Source organism: Lepidochelys olivacea, assembly GCF_965140295.1.
Source record: "Lepidochelys olivacea isolate rLepOli2 genome assembly, chromosome: 1".
Lineage (NCBI taxonomy): Eukaryota > Metazoa > Chordata > Testudines > Cheloniidae > Lepidochelys > Lepidochelys olivacea.
The window spans coordinates 44,723,665-44,747,293 of NC_140411.1; positions in this window are offsets into that span (position 1 = coordinate 44,723,665).

Sequence of the window (23,629 nt, forward strand, 5' to 3'; positions counted from 1 at the left end):
ACTTGAAGTAATGGTGCCACTCTTTGAAGTCTTATTTAATTGCAAGTGGTTCTTTATCTAATATTTCATAATTCCATTCAGCAGCAGTGAGTTTTCAGGAGTAGTATGCACGGCCTATGGCCTTAGTGGTTCTATTGGATGCATCACCTTCCACAAGTAATGCCTGGGCCAGGTCTGGATGTGCTAGAATGGGAGCAATGGTGAAAGTGGCCTTGAGCTGTTCAAAGACAGAGTGAGCTTCAGGCGTCCAAACAAATTGGCCTTGTGGAGGAAGTTTGTCACGAGGGCTATTTCCCTGAGAAGCCTGGAATAAATCATTAAAAAATTGCAAAGCTACAACGCACTGTAACTCCCAAGGGGACTTGGGCACTACCCAGCAGTGGATGGCCTTCACCTTCTGGGGGAGCCTTCTTAATTGCTCCCGGGAAAAGACTATAACCCAAACATTCTGTGGACTATTGGTCAAAAAGTACATTTTCCCAGTTTCATGTACAGCCTGTGCTTCTGTAGTCTTTCCAGGATGGAACGAATGTGATAATAATGTTGCTCAGTATTATCAAAATGGATGACATACTGGTCCAGGATGTCTCTAACTATGTTGTTCACAAAGCGTTGAATGCTGTCAGACCAAACAGCATTACTAAATATCTGAAGTGCTCATATCAGCTTCAAAACTGTCTTCCATTCATCTCCCACCCTAATATATACTAGGCTGTAAGCCCCTTAGAGGTTCAGTTTGGTGAAAATTCTGCTCAGAGTTACTAGATTGGGTGATTAGGGGTAGCGGATACTGGTTTTGGATTGTCAGCTGGTTTAGGGCCTGATAGGACAGAACACTATGCCTCTCCGTAGAGTTTTTCTTAACAAAAGAGGAAGGAACACATGATGAAGCCCTTGGACAGGTTTTCCCAGATGTATGCAGAAAGGGCAGCCAGTTCTGGCTCAGACGTTGCATAGACTTGTCCACAAGGGACTTCTGCCCCATAAACCTGCAACCTGGAGCAATCATAGTCCTGGAGCAGAGGGAACGTGTCTGCATTATTCTTTTCAGAAACATCCGCATAATTGTGTTTCTAATCAGGGAGAAGATGGGTGTTCAGGGATTCCTTTTGGCTAGCTGCACCATCTGAGGTTTCCCCAAAAGGTGCTGTCACTTCCGAGCAGCTGTAGGAGCTCAGGACCGGCAGGTTAGGTCTGGCTGCATGAAGGCAAACCCTTTGGCAGTATTCAGAGGAGACATTAATTCTCTTCTCTTGCCAGGAGATGCAAGGCCCAAGCTGCTCCAGCCAAATGATGCAGAGAATTGGAGGGGGGGGAGGAGTGTGGACAATGGATCATGTTGAATTGTAGTACTTCCCAATGACCCTGAGGTATGACCTCTAGGGGTACTGTTTCCTGCATCACTGGCCCTGAGGGCAGGAGTGACCCATCTGTCATCTCTACAAGAACTGATGTAGTCTTTAATCAGAGGAGGTATGTAGCTATTTAGCAGCTTTAGCATCTGTGAAGTTATTGGCAGCCCATGAATCGATCAAAGTCCACTGAGGGGGAGGTCAGCTTGGCCCCATCCATGGTATGCAATGGGTATGTGCACTTGGAAGTGTGGAGGACCTGCATGTCCTGGATCAGGTTTCCCTTGATGGCTGGGAGTAGCTCTGAAGCATAGTGCCTTGGTGATGCCCAGGCTAGGCCCTTCCATACGGTCCAGGCTCACTCATTTCCTGATTCCTTGCTGGTCAAGATCCATGATGAGCATGAAGCAAGGGAATGTCCCGGCACTCTGCAGTAAAAGCAGAAGTTATTGTGCTGCTGCTGTTCCTTTTCTTCCAGGGTCAAGCCCCAGCAGCCAAGATCAACCTGCATTGGTTCATGGTTGGGCCCTGGGGTTTTCAGCATGATGTGTGGGTGATGCAGTGGCATGGTGCTCCTCATTTCCTCCTTTCCCTCATGCAATGGGTTGTTGGTACGGGGGGGCGGGGGGATCAATAAAAGCATCCAAGCTGGTTGGGGGGGTCTCAGCACAGGCTAGCTCATCCTTTGCCTCCTCATTAAGCCCCCACTGAAATTGGTGCAGTTGGGCTGCCTCATTCCACTCAACATCAGCCATGAGTCACGGGAACTGGCCAATATACGAGGCAGCTGGCCCTTGCTGGAACATTTGTAGTGCAGCTTCCACTGAAGGAGCACCCTGAGGGTCATCAAAAATTGTGGAAAATGCTCACAGGAAGGTATTCCTGTCGGTTAACACCTAGCTGTCCTGCACCAGTGGGGGGGAATGAGGGAGGGCCAATCCAGTGCTTCTCTGGTTCTCTCAGCTCACCCATGGCCAGAGATCCCATAGTGGTCAGAGGAAACGCTACAAAGACACACTGAAAGTGTATCTCAAGAAAACAGATATGGACATCACAAACTGAGAGGAGCAAGCCACCAACCGAACCCAGTGACACCACATAGAATCATAGAATATCAGGGTTGGAAGGGACCTCAGGAGGTCATCTAGTCCAACCCCCTGCTCAAAGCAGGATCAATCCCCAACTAAGTCATCCCAGCCAGAGCTCTGTCAAGCCCGACCTTAAAAACCTCTAAGGAAGGAGATTCTACCACCTCCCTAGGTAACGTATTCCAGTGTTTCACCACGCTCCTAGTGAAAAAGTTTTCCTAATATCCAACCTAAACCTTCCCCACTGCAACTTGAGACCATTACTCCTTATCCTGTCCTCTTCTACCACTGAGAATAGTCTAGAACCATCCTCTTTGGAACCACCTCTCAGGTAGTTGAAAGCAGCTATCAAATCCCCCCTCATTCTTCTCTTCTGCAGACTAAACAATCCCAGTTCCCTCAGCCTCTCCTCATAAGTCATGTGTTCCAGACCCCTAATAATTTTTGTTGCCCTTCGCTGGACTCTCTCCAATTTATCCACATCCTTCTTGTAGTGCGGGGCCCAAAAACTGGACACAGTACTCCAGATGAGGCCTCACCAATGTCAAATAGAGGGGAACGATCACATCCCTTGATCTGCTGGCTATGCCCCTACTTATACATCCCAAAATGCCATTGGCCTTCTTGGCAACAAAGGCACACTGTTGACTCATATCCAGCTTCTTGTCCACTGTCACCCCTAGGTCCTTTTCTGCTGCCTAGCCATTTGGTCCCTAGTCTGTAGCGGTGCACTGGATTCTTCCGTCCTAAGTGCAGGACCCTGCACTTATCCTTGTTGATCCTCATCAGATTTCTTTTGGCCCAATCCTCCAATTTGTCTAGGTCCCTCTGTATCCTATCCTTGCCCTCCAGCGTATCTACCACTCCTCCTAGTTTAGGATCATCCGCAAATTTGTTGAGAGTGCAATCCACACCATCCTCCAGATCATTTATGAAGATATTGAACAAAACCGGCCCCAGGACCGACCCTTGGGGCACTCCACTTGATACTGGCTGCCAACTAGACATGGAGCCATTGATCATTACCTGTTGAGCCCGACAATCTAGCCAACTTTCTATCCACCTTATAGTGCATTCATCCAGCCCATACTTCTTTAACTTGCTGACAAGAATACTGTGGGAGACCATGTCAAAAGCTTTGCTAAAGTCAAGAAACAATACATCCACTGCTTTCCCTTTATCCACAGAACCAGTAATATCATAGAAGGCAATTAGATTAGTCAGGCATGACCTTCCCTTGGTGAATCCATGCTGACTGTTCCTGATCACTTTCCTCTCATGTAAGTGCTTCAGGATTGATTCCTGGAGGACCTGCTCCATGATTTTTCCGGGGACTGAGGTGAGACTGACTGGCCTATAGTTCCCAGGATCCTCCTCCTTCCCTTTTTTAAAGATGGGTACTACATTAGCCTTTTTCCAGTCATCCAGGACTTCCCCCGTTCGCCATGAGTTTTCAAAGATAATGGACAATGGCTCTGCAATCACAGCCGACAATTCCTTTAGCACTCTCGGATGCAACGTGTCCGGCCCCATGGACTTGTGCACGTCCAGCTTTTCTAAAATAGTCCCGGACCACTTCTTTCTCCACAGAGGGCTGGCCACCTACTCCCCATGCTGTGATGCCCAGCGCAGCAGTCTGGGAGCTGACCTTGTTCGTGAAGACAGAGGCAAAAAAAGCATTGAGTACATTAGCTTTTTCCACATCCTCTGTCACTAGGTTGCCTCCCTCATTCAGTAAGGGGCCCATACTTTCCTTGGCTTTCTTCTTGTTGCCAACATACCTGAAGAAACCCTTCTTGTTACTCTTGACATGGTCCGGTGGTCTATAGCAGACTCCCACCACTACATCACCCTTGTTGCTCACGCTTCTAAACTTAATCCAGAGAAACTCAGGTTTTTCTGCAGTTTCATACCGGAGCTCAGAGCAGTCATACTGCTCCCTTACATACAGTGCTACTCCCCCACCTTTTCTGCCCTGCCTGAACAGTTTATAACCATCCATGGACAGTACTCCAGTCATGTGAGTTATCCCACCAAGTCTCTGTTATTCCAATCACATCATAATTCCTTGACATCACCAGCACCTCCAGTTCTCCCTACTTGTTTCCAAGGCTTTGTGCATTTGTATATAGGCACTTGAGATAACCTGCTGATCGCCCCTCATTCTCAGTATGAGGTAGGAGCCCTCCCCTCACAGACGTTCCTGCCTGTGCTTCCTCCTCGTATCCCGCTTTCCCACTTACCTCAGGGCTTTTGTCTCCTTCCCCCAGTGAACCTAGTTTAAAGCCCTCCTCACTAGGTTAGCCAGCCTGCTCGCAAAGATGCTCTTCCCTCTCTTCGTTAGGTGGAGCCCATCTCTGCCCAGCACTCCTCCTTCATGGAACACCATCCCATGGTCAAAGAATCCAAAGCCTTCTCTCCGACACCACCTGCGTAGCCATTTGTTGACTTCCACGATTCGATGGTCCCTACCCTGGCCTTTTCCTTCAACGGGGAGGATGGACGAGAACACCACTTGAGCCTGAAACTCCTTTATCCTTCTTCCCAGAACCACGTAGTCCGCAGTGATCCGCTCAAGGTCCTTCTTGGCAGTATCATTGGTGCCCATGTGGAGAAGCAGGAAGGGGTAGCGATCCGAGGGCTTGATGAGTCTCGGCAGTCTCTCTGTCACAATCGCAAATCTTAGCCCCTGGCAAGCAGCAAACTTCTCAGTTTTCCCGGTCAGGGCGGCAGATAGATGACTCAGTCCCCGAGGAGAGAGTCCCCATCAGGAAGTGGCCCGCTTTGAGGAGAAGTGCCTTACCCTCAAAGCTGAAAAGAGAGGGAAGGAAGGAATAAGAAAGAACTTTCCCTGAGCAGGCAGCTGACCCCTCAGGAAATGTCTGTACCTATTGTGGGTGGATCTGTGGTTGCAGGATTGGACTCCTAAGTCATCTCAGGACTCATATGTAAATCTGTGGTAGAGATCATCCTTGAATTGAGGGATTGCCGATGATGGTTAGCAAACTGATCACTAGTCCCACCCCGGTGTGGTCAGTGGGATACATTGAAAGGCAGAACAGGAAAAGGAGATTGTACTGGTTCAGAAACCCCCTGAACTTCTGGCAGTTCCCATCAAAATATTTGGGTAGTGTTACCATTGGACCCTATTTGGAGGGCAGTGGCCCAGCCTGATCCTGGACTTCTTTTCTTGGGACCATGCTAGTTGCTCATAGAGTGTCCGATTTTCTGCTAGGAGCCGTCCACTTGGGACAACCACAGCACATGGTTCTTGGTGTGGAGTTGAGCAACCCACTTTTGTGGAGCTGGTACCCAATGGGTTCCGCTGGGTGGTGGTAGACCCACCCCTTTCCATGTCCCTGCTAAGGGGCTTCCATGGAGGGGTCAAAAGTTGGTCTGGGCAACTGTAAAGGACTGGGGCATAGGTAGTCTGGCCCAGTGGTCACACCTGGGCTGGTATCCACAAGTCCAGGACAGCCATGAGGCAGTAGTTGGCAAGCAGGGATCAGAGTAATTGCTAGGGCTGGGATCAATACACAAGAGTCAGAGTCAGGCTGGGGTCAGAGACTAAGATCAGAAGCCACTTGGAGTCTCGAGTCACAGAAGGTCAGAAGTCTATTTGAGTGCCCAGACAACTTCCTGGGGCACCTGCCAGGGTTAAAGAGTGCACTTGGCCAATCAGAGGGTGTTGTCACTCTAGAATCTAGACCCTTTGGCAGTGGTGTTGGAACAATTTTTATAATGGGGGTGCTGAAGGCAGAAGCCATGGATTTGGGTTATTACAACTTCAAGCCAAGGGGTGCAGCAGCACCCCCAGCTCCAGCACCTTTGGTCTGTACTTCTTGCAGTGCCTAATCTCCATAGTGCTCTTTGGAGGGGGCCCTATATGCCCTTCTGGTGGTGATGGGGGCATGTCAGCTGTCCCTAGCTCTACAGACCCAGGTTCTAGTCTCATGGATCCTTATGCTGGGACAGAATTAAGGTCTGATTAAAACCAGCTCTGTACCAGGTATATATTTTTTAAAAAATTACATGTTAATCAGAAGGCTGTAGAGCACCTTGATATGTTGTGGGTTGTTCTTCCTGCCCTTCTGTAAGTGACTAATCACCACTTATAGTGGTGAAGTGGGGATATTAAATTGATTGTTATATGTCCATGCTATTGGGCTGATCAGCCTTTTAATTAATAGAGGCTTTTTCAGTTAATGTGTCAATTCCTGAGCCTCACTGGGGGTAAACTGGACACCCCAGGGAAGGAGTGGAAATCCAAAACACACACACACACCCCCTCAGGCAATTAGGTTTGCACACTTGAGAGAGGAGAAAGGAGAGAAAAGAAAGCTCCATGGAGTTCAGGGGCTCCATGCTAACTTACACCTGCTGAGAGTCTGGCTAAGGGAAGGAAAAGGGGGCAGAGCAAGGGCAGGGGCGGGGGGAGGAGTACAGAAAAATTCTAATGATAAAATACACACTATACAGAAGGCACAGTTGTGCCAGCCTAGCTTCTGGGGGTTCTTCTGTCCTTAATGCATAACACAGACCACCCTTCAGCTGCAAAAGCATATTGAGCCAATATGGCACAAGCTAACATAAGGGCTGGTCTGATTAATGTGGCCCTGTCAGGAGCCACACTAAAGCATAGGCACTACAGGCCCATAGTTAGGGTCCCAGCCCCTGGACTTCTCTGATGGTGTCAACATCTCAAATTCCATTTTTTTGGAGAAGTGAATTTCTAGCCTTTGTAGTTGTGAAGGAAAGCTTGAAAGACGAGCAGAGCGCAACTGACACTGTGATACGCAAGAATCAGCAGACAGCCTGAGGCAACATCTGCGAGGGGCACTGCCCCCAACGTCGCAGTGGGGTCAGCTCCAAGACACACTGCTGTGGAGGGGGCCATAGCAACATCACCCCAGAGGAGAGTACAAACGCATTCCTTACCGTAGCTGGACAGCTCTGCCAGCAAGTTGGGAGGATGCGAGCTCATGACTCCTTTTCTGGAGTTGTTTGCAAGCCAGGAAGTACTGGCAATCTCTGCCCTTATGGCTGGCCTCTACATGGGGATGGGTTGGTGCAGGGGGATGTGCGGGAGGGGGAAGACTTCTTGCATCCTTCCCCCTTGTGATTTCTATGCAAGGCCCAGCCACACAGTCTGGTCATAGTGATTGTTTCATTGAATCCCCTATGGAAAAAAGGAAATATTTAGATTAAGAGACATGAAGTTCCTAAACTAAAAACTACTGTAGTTCAGTGTACTTTGCTAAACCAAAAAAATAGTTTGAGGTTTATCCATCTCTAGGTAAGATACTAATTTTAGTCCATTTTTTCCATTCCTAACTCTACAGGTATCCTTGCGAGCTAGACCAAATCACCTGCGACATACTGTCTCTCCTTATAGGATTTTTGTTCTCTATTTCTATAATAAAGCAATAGAACCAGGAGATGCATCTGATAGCACATCCCCTTCCCATGCTTCAAAGAAATCCCAGCTAAAACCCACCTGTGATTTTTGTTTCTGATCAGTTCTTCAGTTGTTTACAGCCGCTTCTCAGTTGTCTCCTTTAAAAATTCCTAAGGAAAAATAAACCTGTGACATTAGAAATATCTTTGATCCTCTTCAAGGATACACATGCAACAAAGATGCTGTTATCACTTCTCCTCCCACACATCTGGATGGAAGAAATTACTTTAAACAAAGCTTGACATCCTTGCCCCCAAAAGCAGCAGGTAGCTAGGTACTGTTTGACTTGCAGTAAAGAGAAAACAAAAATGAATGTTAAAACACACACGTTTTCCTTCAAGGCCAAATGGACAAAGTGCAATTACACATGGAGGGACAGCAGTGCTAGGAACAAAGAAGCTACAAAGTAGAACAAAGCAGCATTTAAAAAAAAAGGGCTGTTGAAAGTGACAGACCGATAAACAGAACAGTTAGGAAACCAGGTGGAAAGCCAGAGTTTGAGGCTAAAAGCAACAAGCTAGTTAGACTTAAATTCTAAATCCACCTCCTTACAAGATACCAGTACCTAGGATGACTCATACAGTGTAGACAGAGCTTAGAAGGGCTCAATTAGACAAATACTGGGGCAAGCTCTGTCATTTGGAACCACCATTGTGCCAAAGAAAGACTCTCTAGACCTGGAGTGCATTTCTGAGAGCAGAACAGATGAACAAAGGAAATAGTTTGGAACACAAGCTAAGCACTCAGATACCAGGGTGAGGAGTCCAGTGTTAACAGATAGGTGCCATATGCAACATGGCATACAATATTAATTTCCTGGGGCCGGAGGGGGTGACATTTCTTTTCTTTATGCAACTGGCAGGTTTTGTTCTTCACCCAGCCATTTATTAATATTCCACTAGCTAGCTATCGGCCAGATCCACAACTGCTGTAAATTGACATAGCTCTATTAGAATTATTGGAAATATACTGATTTAGGCAAGGTGAGGATCTCGCCCTGACTTTGTGAGTCATCATGACTGACCAAATTAATCCCTGGTGTAACTTCACGGACACCAGAGAATTTGGTGCATGTGCAGTGGACTGTGGGAAAAATTGTAAGTGAAATCAGCAGTCCAGCCAGTATGCATGACTATTTCAAAACTGATAGCTACACTCCATTATTGTGAAGGCAACAAGACTCACTTGTTTCCAGATCTGAGGACAAGTTATTAAAGAGACAGTGAAATTAAACATCCTATATATCAGTGATTAGTACCATAAGTAGTCTGTAATAGAGTGCAGAGGGCCAGAATGGAATATCTGGCAAAAAGAGGGAAACAGACTACTGGAAGAGATGAAAGCTTAGAATTTTCTAAATGGCAATGACTCAGAACTAAAAAGGGGAATGCAAAGCACCCACTAGAAAGACAAGCAACCATAACAAAAAACTGGCTTTAATAGATTTGACTTAATCAAATTTGTGTTTTGTTGCTTGTCCAACGTGATCTTATATGTTTACATGGTAAGTACTCCAACTTTCTCTTAACAGGAAAAACTAAACAAGACAGATAAGTGTCAAAACTTCTGATTTATGTTCCCATTTTTCCCCACTGACTTGATGTGTGATGTAAGGCAAATATTTTAACTTTCCTGTACCTCAGTTTCTCCAGCTGCAAAATAAGATAGTAACAAGGTTTAGTTAACATTCATAAAGGATTTTAAATGCCTTTGGTTAAAATTTTGTTATATGAGGGAAAAGCATAATTAGTATGCAAACACTTTATGCAGACAAAACTTACCGAAATGGTATACATAGATTTTTTCCATTTTCCTTTAGCATTTCTGAACTCAGCCTGCCTGCAAGAGACAGCAGCCATGTTGTTCTGAGAATTGTTGCAGTCTGAGAAGGACACACACAGACAGTGCTCTCTCATTGAGATATATTTTTGTTCTTTCTTGTTGCCATTTCTTTAATCTAAAACAAAAGCCATTTTAGACTGAAGTGCGTGCGTGTATATATGTACCTCTCTCTCGTGAGCATATTTCTCACTCTGTGTTTGCAAATATAACAACTGCTAGTATCACAGCTGCCATATTCCTAAGGTTTGATATGACAACCAGCACATTTGTTCATTGATTTATATCGGATTAGTCAGGGCTCAGAATATTCTATAAACAAGGTGTGAAATGGAGAATACGCCTCATTATAAACCTCAGTTTCCTAGCTTTGTCTATGAAGAAAAAAAAAACACAAACAGGCAGCCATTCTTAATTTATTGTTATCTCAAGCCTGCATATTATCCTCTGTTCATGTTACTCCCTACTGATATCTATTCAAAAGGCTGGGCAAACAGAAGGAAAACTGTTAAGCACTCAGAAATGGGTTGGGTTTTCTTTCTGCAGCATTTGCCATCTGGGAAGGGTCACCCCTAGAAAAATCTCCCCTCGGCCACGGGGTCTCCTGCATGCCCTTCACTTCCACTGACGCAAAAGAAAAAGCTGCATGCTTACTCTGCTGCAAATTTTCCTCTTTCCACCCCAGCTCCCATGTTCTTTGTCAGGTCTGCTGCTTTGATGTTGCATCAGGCAGCTTTGAAACAATAACTTGAAGACAGAATTAAGGCCAGCCAAGGGTAAAACGTACAGCAGATACAGCACAGTTACATCAGCACACGACAGGACTACTCATGGAAACTGCATAAGCGTTTGAGATTTCGAGTGAGAGGACCAAATTCTGTGTCTTACGCTCATGGATATTCTCATTAACGCCAATGGGTAAGATAAGCAGAATTGGGCCCTGTTTTGTACGCTGCCCTTCATAGTTATGGCTTGCTAATAAAACGGTGTTAGTGTGTCCCAGATGAAACCTGAGTGATTATCATTCCGACTATGGATTGGCTTCCGACTGTTTAGCTTCCCCTACTACAGGAGTTAGTTTAGTTTACCAATTACCCCCACACAGAGGCCCTTTCAGTGTTAAATTTTCCTTGTTTCCCTATGCTGAGTTTGGTTTGCCTGCACTGACTTTGCCCTGAGGTTTTTGTCTTCCAGTTTTGGGCTGTTTAGTTCTTAGCTCAAATGATTCAGAAACAGCCCTGCCAGAGTTGTCGTCATAAGTTATTTTTGAACAATGGAGGATTGGGAAAATACCACTGATTGTGTGTGTATTGTCAATAAGGAGGCTTAAGATGTGAGCCCTGATGAGGTACTCAGGGGGATTAAGTGCAGTAGATTTCTGGGTGAAATCTGGTTAGTGTTGATGCAAAAGGTTGTGGGGGAGGGAGCTTTTCAGAGGCATAAATAGGAGTTAGGAGCCAGGCATCTAAAGACTATTGATTTTTGCTGGGAGATGAGTGCATAACTACACTTTGTACCTGCGAAAAATCTCCCCCTAAAGTACTGAAAGAACAGAGGAAAGAGATCCAGAGGAGACTGACAGAAGGCAAGTGACTAACAAATGTCATCCAGTGTTAATATGCGGGTCCACAAGCACCTAGAAACACAAAACACCAGGTTCTCCACTGCCTTGCATATTATATCATTGACAGCTGTACAAAGTGGATATAAGACCTAATAGTCCTGATTCCCCTCACACTTACCGTTACAAATCAGTAGTAACCCTAACAAAGTCAATAGAGTCATACAGGTGTAAAACTGGAGGGGAGATCACAACCAGGTCCTATCGGTCCAGTTTGGCAGCAATTTACACCCACTTCTACATAGATACAATTGACTACATGAGGCACAAGGCAATGGAGAACCAGCCAATAGTATGTAGAAATGTGCTATTGATATTAGATATATTAGGACAAGAGACAGTGTTAGATGGGATAGTTTTAGTGAGGCTGTGAAATGTAGGAGCTATGGATCTTACTAATAGTCAAGAAATGCTGGATATCACTCCAGAATACATTTTGGGTTTTATTTCCAAAGACAGGGGAAAAAAAATATATATATATAGGTCACTATTTCATTTGCCAGAGGCTATGATTAAGGATGTTAAGGAAAGGGTGTCCAGTGTATGCTAAGCTGCTCAGGAGGCAGCTGAGGATTCAACATGCAGGACAAAAAAGGAAAAAAAGCTGGAGTGTTGAACATGAAATGTAGGCATCTCATCTGTATGCTAAAAGAAAAGCAGATGTCATGTGGACTGAGATGTCAGGTTTGCTGAGTACATGAACAGAGTTCTAGGGAGACATGACTTGTTAATTAGATGGTATCAAACTGGAGATGTCAGACACCTAGCTCACAAAAACTGGAGGATGAAGTAGAATGGGATGGGCTGCAACAGAGGACAAGAGGAGGCACTAGACCTTTGTAACTTTAAACAAATGTGGTCTGATTTGAGGTGTTAGGCATTCGCAAATTCTACTGAAGTCAATAGGTCAGTGCATTTAGACACCATGCCAATCAGCTCTTCAAAATAATGGAGTGTTTAAAGAACAGCATCTAGAAATTCATATTCATTGGGTGTAACAAGCATTATCTTATCCTCAGAACATGGGGCATTTTGCCTCTGTGTGTGTGTGTGTGTGTGTGTGTGTGTGTGTGTGTGTACACACAGAAATGATAATCAGACCCACTAAACTGTTCAGGCATTTCTAGTCCAACAAAAAGGGAGGGAACGTTATTTAAGATTGGTCCCATTAAAAGTGGCAGGAAAATTGAAGAAGGAAAATAAGACAATGGAAAAATGCTTATTTCAACTACAAATGAGGATTAAGGAGACTGAGAAGAAATCAATTAATGTATGCACAAATTATACAGTGCATCTATATAACACACAACTCTCATTAGCATGAACAGGAATTACGTATGTAAATGAAAGATGGTAGTTGAAATCTTGGAATTTCATCCCTCTCCCCCACAGTAAATATGTTTGTAGGATTTTGGTTCTTATGAAGGTGATGGAACAGTATCATTGGCTACAAACACTGAGCCACAGCTGGATAAGCCTCCCCAGACTGGTTTGCTGACAGATCTCTGCATCATCCCTGCTCTTCCAAATTGGTCCTCCCAAGGCCACAGGCTGCCAATTGTGTCAAAGAGAGAGCAAAGCTTGTGTGAGTGGTCAGTAGGATGTGAGGTCACAAATAGAAATGAGTTTGGTGGTCTAAGTGAGGATTTAAAGATTAGAAGTTCTTAAAATGCATAATGCCTCAATCAGACAAAGAAGTGAGGACAGAGAGGGGAGAAGATTTAACTAAGATTTTTTTTAAAATCTCATTTTGTGATTTCAGGAAAGACTCCTAGAAACTGGGGAGTGGCTAATATTTTGCTGAAAGGAGTTTGGAATATGGCAAAACTTAATAAACTAGTTTTGTTGCATGTAACTGGCTGGCATTGTTTGCCTGAAATTCCTCACCCTGCTAACAGGTGCTGATGCTGCTGGGTTATTTTAAATGAGCTCATTGAGGAAGGTTGCTTTGTTTGGATGAGTGTGTCTGAGAGAGATAGCTGCGATACCAATATTAACAAAAAACAAAACAAACCTTTCAAATCTTTTAAAAAGGAGCAGACCAGGGAGCTACAATCCCCCTCCATCAGACGCTCTTTGCCTCTGTCTACACAGAAAGTTCCTCATGAAGCATCAGTAAATAAATGTCCCTCAAGATAGTTGTATGCGGTGTTGTAGCCATGTCAGTCCCAGGATATTAGAGAGACAAGGCAGGTGAGGTGATATATTTTATTGGACCAACAGAAGTTGATGAGAGAGAGAGAAGCTTTCAAGCTTACACAGAGCTCTTTTTTGGATCTGGTAAATAAAGCACGAGTCACAACCAGTCTATCTAGGCATCACGTTGGATAGAACTCTCACGTATCGTGATCATCTTACAAAGACAGTGACTAAGGTCAAAACATGCAACAACCTGCCCAGGAATCTGGCTGGTATGATGTGGGGTGCCAACACTCAAACATTACACTATTCAGCCTTGGCATTCTGTTATTCAGCAGCGGACTATTGCACTCCAGTATAGGCTCGCTCATCTCACACAAGGATGATCGACATACAACTTAATTCCACCATGCGTATTATTTCAGGCACACTTAAATCTACTCCTCAACCTACCGGTTCTCTGCAATATTGCTCCACCCAGTTTTTGCAAAGAGGAAAGTGTAGCAAAGCTTGTGATGAAATTGTGTAATATGCCACATCTACCATTAAAGACTTGTTTAATCCACCACATGGTCGTCTTCCCTCACGGCGTTCACTGTGGAAAAGTTTACCAGGTGAGGGATTTGCAATAGAGGATGCATGGTGAGCTTCATGGCCCGCAGAGAAAGTGACAAATAATTATCTTATACATCAACCTGGATTTGATTTACCATGAAGGCAATGGAGCCTTCTCAAATGGTTTCAAACAGGACCTGGAATTTGTGCTGTAGCAGAATTTCAGCGGCGTTTTAGAGACAGTGGACTATGTCAATATGGGCAAACCATGATACACATTGTTGAAGCCTGCAAAAATGACTCAACTTCCTGGAGGTCTTTGTGCCTTGACTGTTGTTAAGAATGCTGTGGATTGGCTTGACTGGATTGCATACACCAAAATAAATAAATTCAGGTCTGAGAAACTAACTCAGTGTCACAGCTAAATACAAGGTGGAACAATTGTTCCAGCATTGTTTAGCATAACTAGTTAACACATAATTCAAGGGATCATTCAAGGTGAAGTTAACGCCTCTCCAGTCATAGGGAGGAAAGGAAGGGAAAGGGGTGAAATGCAAACGTGCCATGAAACCAGTGGCATACCCGAGATACATTGATGATATTTTCCTCCTTTGGACAGACAACTGTGACATTACCTGATTAAAATATGACTATATAGATCATTGTTGCAACCACCATTGTATATTTGCAATGAATCTTGTACAAAATGTGGCATGTAAGATATCTATGAAAAGATTATAATTTGCTGGTTATGATTGTGCTATCTGTATGCAGTATCATTTTTGTATTTGAAGTTATGAATATTGGCTCTACACCTGGATTTCAAGTGTTTGCTCCTAGGGTAACACCCATGAAGTAGTTAGCCAGCACATCTTGGAGGGACTATTCAAATTGAGTGGCCCATCAAAAGTACACTTAACTCACAATGGACTATGGGAGACGTCCATCTACACTGAATGGACTGTCCTATAAACGTGCTGTTGGGAATATAGGTAATGGCTTTCTGCAATGACTGAGCGAAATTGGGCATGGACATGTGACTTGCCCATGTGACTCCAAACACTATCTGGTCACCTGCAATTCTCTACTACCTGTGCTGAGGGTTTTTGTTTGTTTGTTTTTTAAAAAAAAAAAAAAATGGGTTTTCCTCTACATGACAGAAGATATAAATGGCCCTGGAAACCCCTCCATTTTGCCTCTGTCCTGCTCAAATCTCTGGACTGTGAACTTATACTAATGGGAGCATTCTAACCAAGGAACTGAGTTCCTTCCTATGATTTGGAAGCAACCAGAGACTTATTAAGCCAGCAGTTTAGGGCTCTGCAATGATCATACACCCTTATCCCACCACCTAGATACTTAAGAACTGCATAAGGGAAACTGAGGCACCCTGACAATATTCAGAGAAAACATAAAGAACAATCCCACTTCGCCACACACTCATCTCTGAATCCAGTGGTTTTGGTGAGGATAAGAACTGGAATGCCCAAGGAAACTGCTGTTATGACATCTTGTTAGCCAGTGTGGTGAAACAGGAATTTAATAAGATATACCAAACCAGCCACAAAAGTAAAGAATATACACCAGTTTTGGGTTGTGTTTGCCCTATTTCTCAGCAGTTCGTCCTGAATTTGGCATCAGAGGCCCAGTTACAACAACTTCAACTCCCATATAGATTTCAACCACAACTTCAACAGCCACCACCCCTCCATTAAACTCTCTCTGGAACGTTTCCACACTAGCATCAGCTTCCTGGACACCACAATCAACTTCAACAATGGAACCCTACAGATAGTTATATACAAAAAACCCACAAATCACTACACCTACCTTCATAGATCCAGTAACCACCCCAATCACACCAAGAAATCAGTTATCTACAGCCAGGCATTCAGATACCACTATATATCCTGGATATATAGTACTCCTTAACACACACACCCACCTTCACCAAACAAAGACACTCCATCAGAGAAATAGATTGCATCATGGAATGGACCTCCTAAATACACCGAAAGAACCTGCTCCAATAGAGAAATAAGAACCTTTCAGACTACATACCCCTAGTTGTCACTTACCACAACCCCACACTGGAACCTATACAGGTTATCAATCAACTACAACCCATATCTGATGGGGACCCCATCCTGAAAGAAATCTTCCCTGAACTTCCTCTTCTAGCCTTCAAACCAACCCCTCAGCCTCTCCAAGATCATCAGAAGCAAGCTCCTCACAAACCAGGACAATAGCTCAGTGGTTTGGGCATTGGCCTGCTAAACCCAGGGTTGTGAGTTCAATCCTTGAGAGGGCCATTTAGGGATCTGGAGCAAAAATTGGGGATTGGTCCTGCTTTCAGCAGGGTTGGACTTAGAGGTCCCTTCCAACCCTAATATTTTGTGATTGTTAACTTAAAGCACCACCGGACCCCGCCAGAACAAGAGATGCATATCTCCACTGCTACAATGATTAACACCCACCATACCTCACCTTTCAAGACCCATGGGTATTACACATGCCTATCACAACATGGGGTGTACCTCATCCAGTGCACTAAATGCCCCAATAGCAATGACGTGGGTAAAACCAGACAGACAATCACTACACTCTCAAATGAACTCACCCAGGAAAAGGATAAAAGACAAACACACCACATCACCTGTGGGTGAACATTTTTCACAAAGTGATCACTCTATACCTGATCTATCAGTCCTCATCCTCAAAAGAAACCTGCACAACATTTTCAAAATGTGAGCCTGAGAGCTTAAATTCATAATTTGCTAGACACTAAAAATCATTTAATAGAGACACTGGATTTATGGCTTATCACAACAATCTATAACCCACTAACAACTTCCCCAGCTGCTTCCTTCCTTCCCCACCACCTTTCCTCCCTAAAATTGGAGGAGTGTTAACGGGCCACTTCACCTTGAAATGTGTGTTTAGCATAAGTAGTTAACAATCTGTTCACCTTGTATTTAGCTGTGACACTTTGAGTTAGTTTCTGAGACCTGAAGAAGAGCTCTGTGTAAGCTTGACTTTCTCAACAACAGAAGCCGGTCCAATAAAAGATCTCACCCACCTGGTCCCTCAAAATGGTGGCAGTTCCCATGTCTAGTATAAGAGATAGGGAAAAAAAGCCTCGGTACCTGCTAAAACAAAGGATGAGACAATCAAACTTCCAGAGGTCAAAGGCATAAGTCATCCTCCAGTAGTTATGGTTAAAAGTCACATTGAACAGATTCATCGTAAGGTTTTCCACTTTCATCAACTGGTGATTAATTTTGACAGTTAGATGTTTTTGTTTCCCCCCCTAGATCTCTGAATGGAACAATCTAAATCTTTCTTGATTAAAAAAAACAAACAGTGTTAAACATAATTAATTGACTTTCTAGCCATTTTCATTTTCTTTTTATGAAAGGTTGTTTCTATTGCATATGACACGTACCACAGAAACTGTCACTCAAAGAGAAAAGATCAGTGAACATCAAGATATTAAATATTTCATCTTTATTGTTCTTCTTACTGATTAGTTTCTGTTGGTACATGTAATACTATAGAACGCTACAACCTAGTTTCTACATAAACTGACTTTTTCCCCTATAATCTCCTTTCAGACATAATGTAACACATAACAAATTAACAGCCATCCCTAGTAAGAAATAGTGCTCTGAGACTTCTAAATTCTGTTTATGTAGATATGGAAACAACAGTTTGCCAGATGCATAGTACTTGTGCCAGTTAATCTGATGTGACTATAGAGCTGCATCTTCATAAAGTCCTTGACGGAGCTTGTCAAATCGTTCCACAGGAATAATATTCATTGTGAATTTTAGTATGTTTACATTTAATAATTTCTCATTATCCAAACTACTCTATAGTAACTTTCTAGAGCCCCCCCTGCATCAAAATCAGGACCTCCCTATACCCAAATGTGAGAGACACAGTCCCTGCCCTGAAGAGTTTACAATCTAAACGGGAAATAGCATCTCCATTTTACACATGGGGATGCGAGGCACAAAGAGTGTGTGTGTGTATCCTTAGGCAAGTCACTTAAAGCCTGTAGCTGGCCCAGGAATTTAACCAGACTTCCTGAGCCCAGTGCCTTAACCCTGAGACCATCCTCCTTGTCGTACAATAATAAAAAAAAAGAATTAAAGATAAAGGAATATAGAATTAACCCTCGCTATGATCTGGGAACTACTGTATTGCTGCTAAAAGAATCCACAAATCTTCCTCTAAACTGGACATCACATGATAATGGAACAGCTTTCCAGAGAGCAAGGTTGCTAATAAAGTATACTCAATCTAAAAGGTTCTGGTATAAAGGAATATTTATGAACTACTTAAGATAGTTTGTTGAAAGTGAGGCACATAGGTCATAAGCATGTCATTATCTGCTTCATTAGCCAGGCCATAGGAAACACCATTTTTGTATACTGTTCATTAAATTATTCCACAATTACCTTGAATTGAGTCTTTCATGATAGCTGAAATTAGTGCATAACAAATTAAAATCCCATGTACATTACATTATTGCTGGTCAAAGAAATATTGATTTATATCTGCATGCCTCAGACTCTGTATGTTGAGGGGGGAAGAAAAAGGGGGGTTGTTCCTTATGTACTCAAGAGGATAAAAATCACCCTCATTTTCTACAACAGAAAAGGCTTTTTCATAGCTGAGGGAATACAAGAATACATCAGGAACTCATTATACATTCTAATGGCTTCAGCACATCAGAGTCTCATTTACCTGCTCTATTACAAAACACAAACTCTGCTTTTCTAATTCCCAGTGGAATTTATTTAAATACAGGAGTCATTTTCTAGACTCAGATCTTGTTTGTATTAAGTCACATTTATCTTGGCAACTTGCTGAAAATACTAAAGGCTTACTCCAGTGCCAAGTCTCACTGGCAGAGCAGAAAGCGCTCCACAGGTAAGAAGTTTGCCCAAAAGGATGCTGAGGGTATGACAGGGCCCCATCCCAGACCAGGCCTACTCATAGCACAATGTAGCCCTGGAGCACTGGACAAGGTTCTCTCAATAACTCATTCACAGCCCAGAGTACTTACAGTAGCATGCCACTGCTTGGGGTCCAATTTGTAAAGTCTTTATAAAATACAGTGTCCTTTGGCCCTTCAGGCCTAACCTCTTCTCCTGTGGGGCTTCCAACTCACTCTGGTTCCAAAGCTTTGGGTGCCCTTTCTCTCCAGTTCCCTCCGATACAGGGAACTCTCCTTGTCCCACTGCAGATTCTGGCCTCTCTGGAAAGTCTTTCCCACAAGTCTCTTTAGCCCAGATCCTCAAGGGTATTTAGGCACCTAAATCCCATTGAAATCAATAGGAATTAGGCACCTAAATAGCTCTGAGGATTTGGGCCTTCCTGCCACGGTCTCAGAACTCCTTCATCTTGATTAAGGGTTTTCAGAGACCTCCCTCTTTGGGTTGGCCTGTGATTTGAGCAGGCTTCCCCTGTCTACCAGGGCTGGGTTCCAGTCCTGCTCCACAGAGCCATTCTTAAACTCACACGTTTCTTCCCCTTGGTTCAAGGGCCCCACAGCCCTTCTTGGGGTTGTAGTGTGATTCAGGCAGGGTTACCCAGCCCACCAGTCATGCTTCTGGCTCTGGATCCCATCCCAAGGGGCCTCTCTCCTTCCTTGATGGTCCCCTGCAATTCTCTTCTTCAAGCTGTCCACCCACTCCTCTTCCTGGGAGTCACTTATGTTCAGAAGGTAGCTACCTAATTCATATCTGTCCCCCATTCCCATTTGTCTGCTCCCTTGAACAGCTGTTTCCTTTAAAAGACCATGTCAAGGAACAGGGGTTGGCTGGCCCTGAGCCCCCACTATTCCTTAAAGGGGATAGACTACCCTGTTACACAGGACATAAGGCACAACCTCCATCCCCTGCAGGGCATCTCTCACTTGGCCCCTACAAGACTAGAATTGAGCACTGTTGACTAAGGAGAGGACATAACCAAGGTACTGGAACAGGCTGGGTGAGTAAGGCTTCTATGGAAACCTCCATTGCCACTGTAACCCCGCACCACAAGGGGTGGCTCAAGCCTCCCCCGTGGTGTTTGCTTCTCCCCTCCCTTGGGTTCTTTTTTTGTGATGCCTTCACACAAGGTGATTCCTCACTGTGCCCAGGACACAAGGGGTGCTGGCCCTTGGGAAAATGAATAATGCTAACACTGCTGGCAAGGAGTATAAAACTCAGTACACAAGAAACAAAGGACTTCAACCCCAGCAAAGAAATGACACATCCAAATATAACAATACAGCTGGGGGCAAGGGGCTTTATTGGAAGCAGGAAAATAGGCTCTGGGGAAGGAAAGAGTTAGGCTGAACTCATAAGTACTCAAGCCTCAACTCAATGAGGGAGTGCATCTATGAACTGTAGATTGTGATTTTGCCATCAGTAAATGGAACTTTAATCTCAGATGTTTATTAGTAATGTCCTCCTGCAGTTGTTTTGTGAAGTAGAGGGAGTTCAATCAATTGTATTGCTCCACTATATATCCAGGCAAGACTTTGTGTACACTGAAATGTACTGCACATATGAATTATTCCATTTTCTTCTGTGTACGTCTTTTTGTGTGGTGGTAGGTGTTTTGGAACAAGCAACCCACATTTTTGGACAGTACCACAGGGTAAATCTCAGAGCAATAAGATTAAATTAAGAATGGAAAAGTTTAAGATTAATTTCAGGACAAAATAGGGATAGTAAAAATTACATATTAGGGCATAGAACAGTCTCCCAAGAAGAGTGATGAATGCTCCATTAAATTGACTATTTAAAATTAGATTTGACAAAACAGTTGTTAATCTACAATAGGGAACAACCTTAATATGCCCCCCTTGTGTATCTACATAATGATACAGTCTTTAATTACAGGATCACCTGCTAGTTTTTCCATAGCACCCCTGCCTCTCTCAGTGCACAGAATGTACTCCTTGCTGTTTGTGTGGCCCGAGGCCTTATTTACTCCACTCTAGTCAAAGCCTGCTCTGAAGATGGAATTATTAATTTCCTCGTGGGCTTTTCTATGGTGTTCATTGCCATAGTATCCGAGTGCTTCACAAACATTAATTTATTTATTCTCACAACACCCCTGTGAGTTGAGGAAGTGTGTCACAGGCTGGCTGGCCCATTAAGGCAAGCCAGGCTCAGCCTTGTCTGTAACCACACAGCTACCTTCCCAGCTGAATGTGATGGAGACTTAATTATAGGGGCTGATGCCAGCTGCAGGCAATCAGAGAGATGACTCCACAAACAGAGCTGTGACCTCCAGCTGGGGGAAGACAACCCAGAACCAAGGAGAGTTCATGCTTTCTGGGAAGGGTCTAGGGAAGCAAAGGCAGGCTGAAGAGAAACACAGGAAGCAGTCAGGCTACTGTTGGGGGCCCTTGGATAGGATCCTTGAAGGAAGCTGCTGGAGTCCCTAGGGAGGGAAGGTAGTGGGGAGAAGCCTACTGGCTAGAGGGTAGGGAAACCAAGGTTCTCCCTACTCCACTGGTCCCAGCCCTGGACCCTGACAGCAGCAAGTGTATTCACCACTGGGTCAGCGGGGTCCAGCCACAACATGCTGACTTTGATCTGGCTAACGGACCAGGCACTATGTGAAGTTCCCCTGGACTACTTCCTTCCATATCTTCCAGTGGCATGGTCTCCAGCCTGTGAGCCTCCCAATGGTTCCACCATCTCCTGGGTATCCACAGGTAGCTGAGTGTCTTCTCAGATCTCAGCAGGCATAGCCTCCACAATCTTGGGCTCTAGCAGCTCCCAGGCAGGAGTGTACCTCCTCTCTCTTCAACAGTCAGCCCTAACTGAGCTGGGCTGCTCCCTTTTATATGGACGCTCCAGTTGGCGCATGCCCAGCAGGGGCCAGGGGGCATGGCTTCCTCTGCCCAAAGTATGAGGTTAACCCCTCCTTGACCAGTGCGGGGCAAGTACACCCCGTCACAGTCACACTAAATAAACCCCATTTTCAGTTATGCTAGTGACGCTGCAAGAGGACTACTCAGCTAGAAAATTCAAAGATTGAATTTCAGGTACCTTGGAAGCAAATCAGAGTCCCCCAAAGTGTTTTTGTGAATCCCTTTCACTTGTACCATATTAATAATTACACACAGGGTTATTACATCAATTAATTTAATCTGGTGCCTGTCTAAGTCTATAGGATATCTCCCTCTCCTCGAATTTGATCCAAAGGCAGGGGCTCTCCCAGCTAAGTTAAAGAAGAATCTGCAGCAGCTGGCACTCATCCTGGTAATTTATCCTCTTTGTGGGCCTCTCACCACTCCAGGGCAAGACCATCACAATTTCCTGCTGAGTAGCAAAATTTCAGCCCACTAATTTCAATGAAAATAAGTCACAACAGCATCTTGGGAATCCTAGGACTGATGGATCAGTGCTTAATCAGCCCTCAGTCAGACTCATATTCACAAAACTTCCAAGGCTGCTTTTCCAGCACTTGTCAATACCTAGCAAATAGTCTTTGTTAGAGAGGTATCCAGTTTTTTAGCTCTTTTGCAGTCCCCTCACAACAGAGGTCTCTGTGATGGGACTTTACAGGCACAGCTCCCTGTCCTGAGGAGCTTACAGCCTAGGTTACACAGGGAGAAGCGATACTAAACAAAGAGCTGGAAGGATCTTCGTGGGGATTATATACCCTCCTTGCAAGGCCCTCCCATTCCATCCTGTAGTTTGTCTTCCCTCTCCTGTGGACTGCTACTGACCATCTCTCTAGCGCTTCCTGTTGGCTACGATGGAGACAGGACACTCTAGAGAGCATGCTCAGGAATGCTTTCAAGAAACAGCTAGAGGGAAGGAGGGCATTATCTATTTATTTCAGGTGTTCTGGTATGTCAGACTATGGTTGAGTTTTACTCTCAAGTATGTGACAACTGGGTGGAATGATAGTAGCTGTCCTTGACACAGATCGAGATTGGTTGAGTGGCAAAATGAGTGTCCTACTCACTATTCCCCGTTTATCTATAACCCAGGATACATTAGCCCTTTTTTGCCATAGCATCACATTATGAGCTCGTTAGGAGCTTGTCCACTATGACCTCTACATCTTTTTGAGAGTCACTGCTTCCAGGATATAGCCCCCCCCCATTCTGTAGGTATGGCCATAGATGCTGGAACTAGGGGTGCTGTCACAGTCCCTAGCTTGAAGTGGTTTCCATCATAGGCAGGGTTTACAGTTTGGTTCAATGGCTCTCAGCACCCGCACTATACAAATTGTTCCAGCACCCCTGGGTATGACCCTGCATTTCTTGTTCCTAAATGTGTAACTTTGCATTTGGTTATGTTAAAACACATTTTGTTTGAATGGGCCCAGGTTACCAATCAATCTAAATAGCGATATGTGTCCGCCTTGTCCTCATCCTTATTTACCAAGCTTTGTGTCATCCACAATTTATCAGCAGTGATTTTATTTGTACTTCCAGATCATTGATGAAATGTTGATTAGCATCCGGCCTAGTACCAATCCCCACAAAGCCCTCCTCATAGCACCCCCATTCAAAGATTTCTTATTGATAACTGCTTTTTGAGATCGGTCAGTA